At 36.9% G+C, this 12158-nt stretch overlaps 1 pseudogene; it reads right to left on the reverse strand.

The window, feature by feature from the left end:
- Positions 1-6884: 6884 nt before the first annotated feature.
- LOC148118778 (peptidyl-prolyl cis-trans isomerase A pseudogene) lies at positions 6885-7429 on the reverse strand (annotated as a pseudogene).
- Between the last annotated feature and the right edge of the window lie 4729 nt (positions 7430-12158).

The raw sequence follows: 12158 nt of genomic DNA on the forward strand, positions 1-12158 counted from the left end.
CCATCATTCAACTGCTGCTGAAATCCATGTAGTGTTTTAGAAGCTTACTGTGGCACTTCCGCTATTTGGTTGTCTTTGGCTTCAGTTACTGAAGAGGTGCCATAAGAGCTTATTCTTTTCTGCTTGTTTCTTTTGGGTATTTTATGTATCCGTTGGGTTAGTTGTGCTTTCTAGTTTTCTTTCTCTGCTTTTTCGACTACTTGCTTTATCTTATGTGGTTCTTCTTTGTAACTTTTGCTTAGGCTTCATGAGTATCCGAATACTCAGAGGTAGGAAGCCGGCAACCGCGAGAGAAAGATGATCTGAGAAGCCTACTAACAAAACGCAATAAGGGCGCGTTTGTATCTCACTGAACCCTCAGGAAGGCTGAGCAAAAGGGGAGGGAGGTTAGTTAGGCTCACTGTGTTTTAAGATGATTTTTAAGCTAATGGGACTTGAGAGGATTCAGCAACTAAGAGCACTCCCCGCTCCAGCAGAGGGCCCAATTACAGTTTCCAGAGCCAACATGTCACACAACCACCTGTAACTCCAGTTCCAAGGAGTTTAACACTCTTTTCTGGCCTCAGCCTGCTCCCACATTCATATGGTATATATAAACTCATGCAGACACACACACACTTAATTAATACCAAAAATATTTGAGGCTAGGAGAATTAGTAATTATGACATAAAAAAAAGAATGCTAATGACAGAATCACGTGACGTACTAGAGGCCGTGCAATATAATAGGTACTGAAAAGAGAGTACTGATACAAAGGCTGCTCCAGCATGGCAAAGCTAAAAGCATCAACTGAAATACAAACTAAAAACGAAGAAAAACTAAACTATAAAATATGTACCGTCAATGGGAGAACACTTCTCATTTACCACATGACAACGCTTTCTCTCTCCCCTTGCTGTATTTTGCAGATAACTCTGCAAGAAGACTTGTAATTCACACTCATTTTGTTCCCTGCACAAGGAGCAGGTCTTTGTAGAAGTTTTGCAGTCATTACTATGGGATGCCATTTTTAGCCCTTTGCCCCTGCACCCACCATTCAACATTGCTCTCGTTGGGATGATGGATGATCATGTTTCCAAATGGTGTTTCAATATCTGAGAGTCTCTAAGTGGGGACGCAGAGGTGCCTCAAGTTTGTATCTCCCTTGGGGCTAGGATGCCTTCTCCTCACCAGGTGTCTAGCTGAAAATCCAGAAGTTGTGCTTACTTCTCATCTGAGTATTTGTTCCGTGTGTTACTCACGCCCCCTATTCATTTGTTTGTTGGAGTCATCTCTGGCCCAGTAAGGGAGGGTGGAGGTAAAGGGCCCTGGTTCTAGAGAAACAGCCCTGCCAAATGGTCTGATTTTCCCAGCAGAGAGATTTAGCAAGGGCTTCATCTTTCATTCTAAACTGAGAGGAAATGAGTCATAGCCCAGGAGTCTGCATCATAAGCAGAAGAAGACCACCATCTAGAAGAGCCCACTGTCTGTTTGCCCCTAGCCCGTGCAGTAAATATACCTGAAATGGTTAAATAATTGAAATGAAAAGAAATAAAATAATTGATAATTGAACCTTTTCTGATTCTAGAATTTCAGTGTTCACTATAATTACATTATTGAACACCGTCATATCTGATTATTCTGTTTCCTGAGGCTAAAGCTGATTTCATGTCTCAGAACTGAGTTGAATGGTTTTGATGAAGACCATTGTCAGCAAAACCCAAAGCATTTATTACCTGGTCCTTTACATGAAAATTTTGGTAACCACTGTTACAGATAGATAATTGACCTAATAATAAGAGTAATATAACTACACAATGCAATTTTATACAATCCTTACCTCTTCCTTCTTACCCATTCCCAGTTTCTCTTGTGTTTTCATTTTTTTTCATAACCTTGATGACTCACTAATTACATCAGGGAACCATTATAGCTTCAGAAGGGAGCCTCACAGCCTTAGATCTAGTGCTAATCCACCTCCCCCTTGAAATTCCTGTGGGATTAATTCCATCTTTTTGATAATGCTTCTACTCCCCTCATCCTCAAAAAGATACTGGGATTTGGATTTTCAACTGCTCCAACTCACCAGCAGTACATCCTCTCTCCTCCATTCCGTATGCAAGTTCAAACCTTTCCAGCAGTCTGCAATTTACTCTGAGACAACATAATAAAGTGCCATGTCTGTTCGACATTTTAATATAAATTAACTTTATTGCAATAAACTCAGAAATAAAGCATCATGTGTCCAGTTTCACGCAACCACTCAAAGCAACGTTCTTCAGTCCTCAACAGCGCAGTGAGCTTCTATACAGTTGAAATAACTATTCTGAAATGCTGCAACTCTGCAGTCTTATCTAACACTTTTCTCAGGTTAGTTCACTCTCTAACTCTCTTGGTCTGGCTTTGGCTTTCGTTTCCCTTGCTCTCAGTCTCCCTACCTCCTCTCTCCTGCACTCTTCCTCCTCTTCTGTCTTCCTTTCAGTTTCTTTCCTCAAAATCCTTACTGGCTAAGTATCTTTTTTTTAATATTTGGATGATTTCAATACTTTCTAAATATATGTATGCCTAATCTCCAAATTATTGTCTGCTCTTTCAATAATTAGTCGTCATCCTCTTATAACCGTGGGTCTTTGACGAACCCTGACAATGTTCTTGATTTGAAATTGCTCTATTTACTGTATTTTCACTCCGGCATTTTAAAACTGAAACACAGTGATACAGAAACCAGCACATTTGTGAAATATTGCTTAATATACAAAGTGTTCTAAGCCTATATTTTTAATTTAGGAGGATTTATTAGACTATGAAAGCCAAAGAGAAGTGTGGGGGGGGTAACATATTTGAAAGCAATACCAGCAAACATCAACAAAGTTCTGGACTGACATCTGTGTTCCAGCCCTAGTCCCCAGATCTCAGCTGAATGAAATGGTGAAATCAGTGCTGAGACCATCTGTACCAATTAACCGAATGCTAATGTTCTCGCCTCAGCTGATCGGCCAGCTCTCCGCAGCCCACTAAAGTGCTTGAAGAATCCATTTGCCATTTTGCAAAACAGGATAGGAAATATTGATCAAGGCTGTAACATATGAACCCATTCAATTCAAAGCAACAGAGAGAAATTAAAACAAGAAATATTTTCAACTAAAAGATAAAGGGGTTGGTGGCCGATGAGTTAGGCATAACTGCAGACAATTGCTACTTCCCTAATAGGGTAGCCGGGGAAATCTCTCCATCCGTGGCTATCCAATGGGCAGGGCCAAAAATATTCATTGGCTACAGTGATGTGTAATCATAGGTTTGACACCCACAATTCCTTATGTTGTTTTCCAAGTTCACATATTTCTGGGTTTATATTGATGAGAATACTGTTCTTTTGTCTTTTGGATTGAGAGTCATTTATATTTGTGCGAAACATACTTCACGTGATTTGGGTGTGCAGGATTGACAGAAGGTTACAGAAGCTGATAAAATAAATTTTGGCATGAATGATGTGACAACAGCCAATAAAGCCAAGTCTTGAGGAGGTTAGACTGATCCTAGGGACCAGGGAGAGGACTGATACTTTATGGTCCTTTAGAACTGTTATTCAATTTCTCTGAATTTATCAGGAGTCCCGTGACCCTTTCACTCAGCCCATTTTTAGCAGAGGCTTGCTATTGTCAACAATTTCATATGATTGTTTCTTCAACGAAAACTTTCTATACCAAACTAAGCAGGCTTTATCCATCAAAAATCTGTCATAGAGTAGGAGGGAGGAAAAGCAACTTTCAGAAGATGGAGAGAGCATTCCTTCCAACGCACTGCTACACTGAAGAAAAATAAGCTAAGATTTAGCTGGTTTCTCCTATAAAACATTGCAACAAAATCAGCAGGGAATTTGTGTCTGCCAGAATGCAGTTATAGTGACAGATATAGATACTGCAATCTGGTTTCTTTCTAATTGTTCTGTCATTCAAAACATTTGTGGGAAGATTAATAAAAAAAAAACACACACACACGATACTTAAGAATGAGAAAGGCAGAATACAAAGTGAAAAACAACCTATTCCCTAGTCGCCCGTTTCCTGCAGTATTGCCTTTGTGTCAGTGAATTTCAATATTGTGTTAAGTACAACTCTGTTGTACTATAATAATAGAGTCTTTCAAAATACCAGAGACTAGGACATGAGTTGGGCCTCCATATTTTATGATGTATTTCCCCAGGCAGCCTGGCTTACTGCACCTCATCTCACTCGGCTTTAGCTACGGAAGGAAATATTAAGAGTTTCATCACTGCCTGAGAGGTGAAATACATCTCTGAAGGCTCCGTAACAGCAGGAATGGAAATATTATAAAAATTTCGCATGGGAATCATAATAGCATTCCTTGCTTATTCTTCAGGTTGAAGAGCAAATGCTAGGGAGTTTCTTCAGAGAGTAAGTTTCAACAAAATGTTGTTATGGATGGAGTAGCCCTAATTTCAGGTAAAGTAGCCAGAAGCATGTGATATTCAAATATAAAGCTAAAGAAAAAAGTGATGCGCAATTAATAAAAACCCAGAGACAGATATTGGGCTTCAACCTGAAGACCAGAAAAGCAAAGCAGCCAGCCACTGGCTCTTACTTCAACCTCAGTCCGATACGGTGATCCTGTCTCCAGGAATCTCAGAGAGAGACTGTTCCTGAGAATTGTCTCCTCCAATTTTATCATCTTCTCTAGGGTTGGGATTAAAGGCATGCACTACTGGGATTAAAGGTTTACACTGCCTGGTTTCTATGGCAGCTAGCGTGGCTACTCAGATTAAAGGTGTATGTTACTATTGACTGGTCTGTAAAACTGACCAGTGGGACAGTTTTACCCTCTGATATTCAGTCAACTTTTGTTTATTAAAATACAAGTGAAATGCCACTATAAAAAAGAAAAACTATAATAGATAATTTTGAGAATAAGACCTTCACTATTTCATATCCTACCAATGGTTTTCTTCTTAACAATATGTACAGTAAATAAAACCATTTAAGGGAGTTGTAGGAAGTGGGGGGGTTTATTTCCTATATCAAACTCTAACATCATTAAAACTGGTGTGATTTTAAATGTCAATTAAAGCCTTGGATTTTCAAGATTAAAATAAATTGTTTTATGTACTATGTGTATGGCAGTGTGAAGATACCTATGCATTTGCCTCTTACAAAGATAAGTGCCCCAAACTGTGAGATACATGCACAGAACATGCTTCAAATAAAAGGATTATTAATCATTTGCAGAAATAAAAATGATGGCACTTTTAGACTTTTATGCTTGCTAATCTTTAATTTATCTTAATAAAATACATCCACACTATTTCTTTTCAATTCCTTTCTCATTGTTTATCTGTAGAATGCTAATTCCTCTTTAGCTGGTGAGCTAAGGTTACAAGTTGAACTATGCCCTCAGAATTCATATTTTGAAACCCTAAATCATAGAGTCAAAGAACGATGAGATCTTAACCAGAAGTAAGATCTTTAAGTCAACTGAAAGTGATTTTATAAGAATATACATTAATATAAATTCATAATTTATTTAAAAGGGAAATTTAAATGCTGATATACACACAGGCAGACTAGCGATGTCTCTGCCAGTCAAAGAATCTTCCACTGCTTGCCAAAGTTTAGAGATGATACTTAAAACAGATTCTCTCTTGTTATTAATCTTCATAAGGAAATATTCACACAAGTAACTCTATGTTGGGTGCTAAGCCTCAGGATCTTTGAAATTATATATATATATATATGTATATATATATAGTCACTTTATATAAAATATCACTTTAAATAAAAGTATATATGGATATGTATATAGTTTGCTGAAATTACTCAGAATATTGTATTCTGTTGTATCAATCCAAAAATAGTGCACATATATTTTTTTAGATAACTATTTCCCTGAACATAAGAATATCATTTATAATATGTGATGATTGTCATTTTATCTGAGAATACAGCATTTTAGTTTAGAATAATTTTTCTTATCAAAGTCAAACTCCAAAATTTTTCTCCAGTTCACCGCGGATTTGGCAACAGAATAAAGTTTCCCAGGAAACTCAGAGAGCTTTAAAGAAGACTGGTCTGTCAGCTTCCAGTTCACAGAGGTTTATGTATCAAAATGTTCTTGCAAGAGAGGCTGTTTCAAAGACACTTAAACTGTCTGCTTAATGTTTTTTTAACAGACACAGAGAAGTTTATTTATATCTTTGAGAAATTCATAAATACTTCTGCGGCATATTCTTTCCCCTCCTCGAACTGCCAGATTTTCTCACATTTTCCTACCAAGCAAACCCCACGTTCCTTCTACCCCTTAAAACAACAACAAAAAAAAATATACAGCCCAGTTTGTGTTGCCCCACTGATCCAGAGCATGGATGGCGCCTACCATGGATAGGGTTAGAAATAACCAGTGTCACTTCATGGAAGAAAGTGGATTTTTCCTCTTCAAGAAGTTATCGATCACAAACTGCTTCTCAGTTAGAAGTGGGTCTCAATGACCATTTCCCCTCCTCCATATTGAGAATTTTGAAAACTAAAAATGTTAAAAATTTGTTTTCAATCACAATAAACCAGTTTATCCAAATATAAATTGTAAATTCTTTTAAAATAGCAAATAAGCAACCCTATAATGTTTTGAACAGTTATCAGATTGTTATATATTACATTTATAAAGTGCCTGTAACTTTAAATGCTTTATTGCTTCTCCTCTCTCTCTCCCTTTCTTTCTCTCTCTCTCTCTCTCTCTCTCTCTCTCTCTCTCTCTCCCTCTCTCTTCTTACTTAGTTTTTATTCATAATCATAAACTTAACTCTGCAATCCAGCTAGACTTGAAAGGGAATGAGCAAAATATGGAACCCATAAAACTTCAGTAAGAGCAGAGATTACAAGGTACCGCAAGCAGATGGGGCTGGGGTGCTCTCCTGAGCTACAGAAGGAATGATCTTGTGGGTAAGAAGTCAAAAGAATTAGAGTTGTCCACAGTCGGAAATGGTGATCTTGCTGGTCTTGCCATTCCTGGGCCCAAAACGCTTCATGGCTTCCACAATATTCATGCCATGTTTCACCTTCCCAAGGACCACGTGTTTGTCATCCGGCTACTCAGTCTTGGTGCAGATAAAAAACTGGAAATCGTTTGTACTTGGTCCAGCACTTGCCATGGACAAGATGCCAGGACCTGTATGCTTCATGATGAACTTCTCATTCTCAAATTTTTTCTCCACTGATGAATCTGCCACCAGTGCCATTATGGCATGTGAAGTCACTACCCTGGCACATGAATCCTGAAATAATCCTGTGAAAAGAAGAACCTTATATCCAAATCCTTTCTCTCCAGTGCTCAGAGCACGAAGTTTTCTGCTGTCTTTGGAACTTTGTCTGCAAATAGCTTGAAGGAGACGCGGCCCAAGGGATCGGTTGTGATGTCGAAGAACACCGTGGGGTTGACCATGGCTGCAGCAAGCGGCAAGAGGGGACAGCGGTGTCTGCAACCCCCCCCCCCGTGTGTGTGTGTGTGTGTGTGTGTGTGCGCGCGTGCGCGCGCGCGCATGTGTGTGGACAGTGTTACTCTTCTTCTACCATTTGGGTCCCTGTGGACAAACTCAAGTTCTCATGCTTGGCAACAGGCACAAATGTGCCTGGTGAGGCTTCTAGCTGGCGGATAAAAACACTTTGTAGGTTCTCACTACTACATCTGTATGTGACAGTATCTTCGGCAGTGTTTTGATCAACTAGTTAACACGCCAAAAGGTTGGTGTCCTTAAAGGATCATCTGACAAGTACACAAGAAAAATTTTCAGACAGGTGAAATGGAGTATTGTGTTCTGTTTTATGACTGTGTTTATTTTCATCTCTGTACTGCAGTTGTGTGTGTGTGTGTGTGTGCCAAAGGAAATAGGCATCCTAGTACTTTAAATAAAACTCCACCCTAAAGATTTTGAGTGAGACTTAGCATTGGTTCTTATCTTCAAATCAAACTCTGATTAAATTTTAAAGTCCTCAAATTAAGTGCATTTAGGAATGTTTGTCTATTGTGCTAGGGGGTCCTCTGAGCTCAGCACCATATTAACACATAAGTCCTTGATTTCTGCCCTGCTTTCTGTCTCGACTGCAAAATGCTCCAATAATTGTATTTCACTTATTAAAATGTCTTTTTCTGAAACTAATCATTTCCATGGGTAAATGCTTCATCTATAACTGTGGTTAAGTTACTAGTAACTTAAATGTCTAATATAATACACAAAGTTAACTGAATTAAAATGTTTAAAATAAGTCATTGCCTATTCCAACAGTTGAAGAAAAAATTCTATTCCTTATTTAGTTATTATTGCTGCAATTACCATTTTGACATTATTAGTTTTAAGAAATGTGGGGACATCCATTTTAGACGACCTATTCTGTAACAGGTAAGCATGTGTAATTAAAATCCTCTCCTTCTATAGCAACCTTTCCACTTGTTATTGAAGAGATTTGAAGTCACTGCTCAGGCACGTGTGTTTTTATGCAGTATCATGTACTATTTGATACAAAATCATGCGAAATCAATGAGAATACAGTATTTTTGGTGGTGTTTATTAAAAGAGAAATCGCTTATAATGAACTTTTCTGTCTTGTTCCCTCTCAATAAAGATGAAAAGTAACTTGCTAAAGTTTAACTTATGCTACCTAATACGTTGAATTTACCAATAAAAAATGCAAAGAAAAAGAACTGACAGATAAGATCCCTTTATAATTTTGAAACAATTTTTTTTCTTACCAACAGATAAAGTACCAGAAACCTTGGGTAGTTGTTAGTGTTGCTGGTAAATTCTGGTCAGCCACAGTCCTCCATCAGGCAGAAACCCACTTTGGGGGACCCAGAAACTGACATTATGCTTATTGAAAACACAGAGAAGTACCCAAATCGAATGTCTGACAAAGACTTTCAATAGCCTGAATTTCTTTACACTAGCTGATAGTTCCCTGTTGTCCCTTTCAGTTGTGAATTCTGACCAGAGTAGTTAGCATCCTCTCTAACAGGTTCTGTGTATCTCCTTCAGTTTCCCTGGTGATGTTGAACCTTGTTTTCATTTCTTTATGGATCTGTATTACTCCCCATCCCCAAAAAGAAAGAACAAACTAAAGCAAACTTTGGGGGACAATTTTGATTTTTTTTCCTTTTCCTTCTTAATATTACTTAAGATTCTTACTTACAAAAAATTTAGTGTACTATTAATGAGCATATGTATATAAACACATTATAGACCAGCATGTAACGAAGTCTAAACAGGAAATCAAAGTGACAACACTTTAGTCGGAACTAAGAATGAGTTCTGTATCACACAATACACTTTTTCCCTTCAGTATTTGAATACACACTGACATTTCTAAACTTTCAGATGGCGAAAGCAAAAGTTCTGTGGTCTGAGTGTCCCATGTCTTATAGTTCTAGCAATTACCAAAGCTTATCACAGCAGATGAAGAGATAGCTTCTAGTAAACAATAATGTTTAATTGGGAGCCCATTGCTGTGGGAGCACTCCAGACTCACTGTGAAAGGAATTTCCTGCCTTCAGAAAGTAATAAAGCTTTCATTTCAGCAAGCCTCTTTGTCATTTATTAATGCTAATGAATTTGAGATCGGCTTTGCACCTGGAAAATCAATAAGCAGCAGAAATTCTTTTCAATATGAGGCCAACCAGAACAATCTGAAGCCTATAAAATTATCTAAAGATATCAAGAGGATTATAATGTCAAACGTTAATTTTCATATTGCCTAAATGAGGCATTCAACATCTTTTATTGTCTTTGATAATAGTTTCTTAATCATATTATTAGTCACTTTCTTAATAACATTTTGCAATCTGTATACAAAATACACAAAGGTGACAAATTATAAGTGATTTTTCAAAAAATCAGATAATAAACTTACTCAAAAGAAAAGATTAGAAAACAAATTAAAATTAAAAATAAAACTCAATGCTGCTACTTCTGATTATTTTATTATCTTTCTTGACACACACACAAAAATTCGGGAGCCTTACATGTTTGCTCACGTATGCACCCATGCCTTAGTAGCTGGATAACGTAGAGCTTATTAACGGCACATTTATCATTTTAACTAGACTACTTGATTTTTAAATTGGTCAAAAGTCTAATCAGCACCATTAGTATCTTTAACATCCCCTTATGTATTAAAAAAATGTGTTTTTGAGTTAAATTACAATACACCAATCTTAATGTCAAATTTTAATTTTAATATACATTGAATTATATGTGAGAAATAAATACTAAATATTACTACCAATGTGTTAAGCAGCTCAGCTAACAAAAAATAGGTTTTAATGTAAATAATAAATTTCTAGTATCTTGGTACAGTATGTTTCCTAGAAAATAATTAAATGTACACCAGTTATAAATAAAGAGGATAGATGAAACGTGCAAAATCAAAATTGTTATAAATTTTGTTATTAATGTTAAAGTAGCCTAGGTCTTTAAGGAAACAGTAGGTTATTTAAAATAAAAGAATATCAAACTCACAAAAAGTACTTTATATAGAGACCATAGAAATAAAAGGTGGGAAAAATTAGTAAATGCTTTAAGAATTGAATGATCTGTACATATATCAAGACCATTTCAAGTCTGGTGAGCTGTTTCTGTGAGCAAAGGTGCTGGATGAGAAGTCCCACAACGTAAATCAAGATGGAAGGAGGCGAAGACTTCTGAACAATTTTCCTCTGACTGCGACATACATGCCTTGTCACCTGTGCCTTCACACTCTCTAATTAATGTTTGTTTATTGGCTAATTATGGGGTAATAAAAGACTAGATGGGTAACTGTGTAGATATCAGACAGGTGGATACAGAAAAACTGAAAACAGGTTTGTCCCCACATAATTGGATGGAGAGAAACACATAGAGTTGCTGAGAGAAAATAAGACGATCACCAAAATCTATTAAAGAAGTTTGTTTCAAAGACTCATTTATTTTGGAGACTGTGTACTATTTGGAAGCTACCGTCCAGTAATCTAATTAGAGCTTTGAGACTTCAAAACCAGTTGTGATATGGAAGAGCACGTTACAGAAAAAAATAACCTAAAATGTCTGAAAAGATATAACATGTTTGGCCACCATGATGTGGGATTCACCTCTATGCTGTGAATATGTTTTATTACCATGGCCTATGGCAGGACAGATTAAAGTCAGGCAAGAAATCTGAACAGACTTATGTGGAGAGAATAGGTGAAGTCTGGGAGACACAATGTAGCTCTAAGGAGTCAGATGACATGTAGCTGCTCACCTTACTGGTAGGTAAGTAGTATGGGAGGCCCTTCTGTCTATGTGTTGCTTTTACTGGTTAATGAATAAAGAACTTCTATGAACCTATGGCAGGGAAGAACAGAACTAGGCTTGAAAGCTAGACAGTATGCTGGGAAAAAAAAGGGTAGAGTAGGAAGATGCCATGGAGTCGAGGCAAGAGTCAGACATGCCAAAACTTTAGCCAGTAAGCCACTGCAAAGTGATGATACACAGATTAATGGATACTGGTTAAATTAAGATGTAAGAGTCAGCCAATAAGAAGCTAGAGCTAATGGGCCAAGCAGTGTTTCAAATAATATAGTTTCTGTGTGATTATTTCGGGTCTTAGCTAGACGGGCGACCGGGAACCAACAAACGACCCTTCCTACTACAGGTAGGTCACAGTCTTGTGTTGACACATAGATTAATAGTAATGGGTTAATTTAAGATGTAAGAGCTAGCTGGAAATACACATAAGTCATTGGTCATACATCATTGCAATTGATATAGTTTTTGTGTGATTATTCAGGTCTGAGCATCCAGGAAATAAAGGATCAGACTCTGTTTACACCATTTTTCATTTTTTCACATATATGAACTTGAGGAATTGATTCTTTAACATGAAAACAGTCAGTAAATAATCCATTGTCAAACTGAGATTAATTTTAAATTATGTGATAATCGTCCTCAGACTTAGAACAATTCAATTATTCCATAAATTTTCTTTCTCTGAATATTACACTACAAATAGCAGACAAACAAATTAATAATATAATAAAATTGTAATAATGATACAACGTAAATTCTTATCATATAATAACAGATGAAATCTTAAATAACTGGATGGTAAAGTTAGGATATTATCTAAGAACTTATATTTCTTCAAAATATGAAATAAATTCT

This window comes from Myodes glareolus, chromosome 20 (genome assembly GCF_982192425.1).
Source record: "Myodes glareolus chromosome 20, mMyoGla1.1, whole genome shotgun sequence".
Lineage (NCBI taxonomy): Eukaryota > Metazoa > Chordata > Mammalia > Rodentia > Cricetidae > Myodes > Myodes glareolus.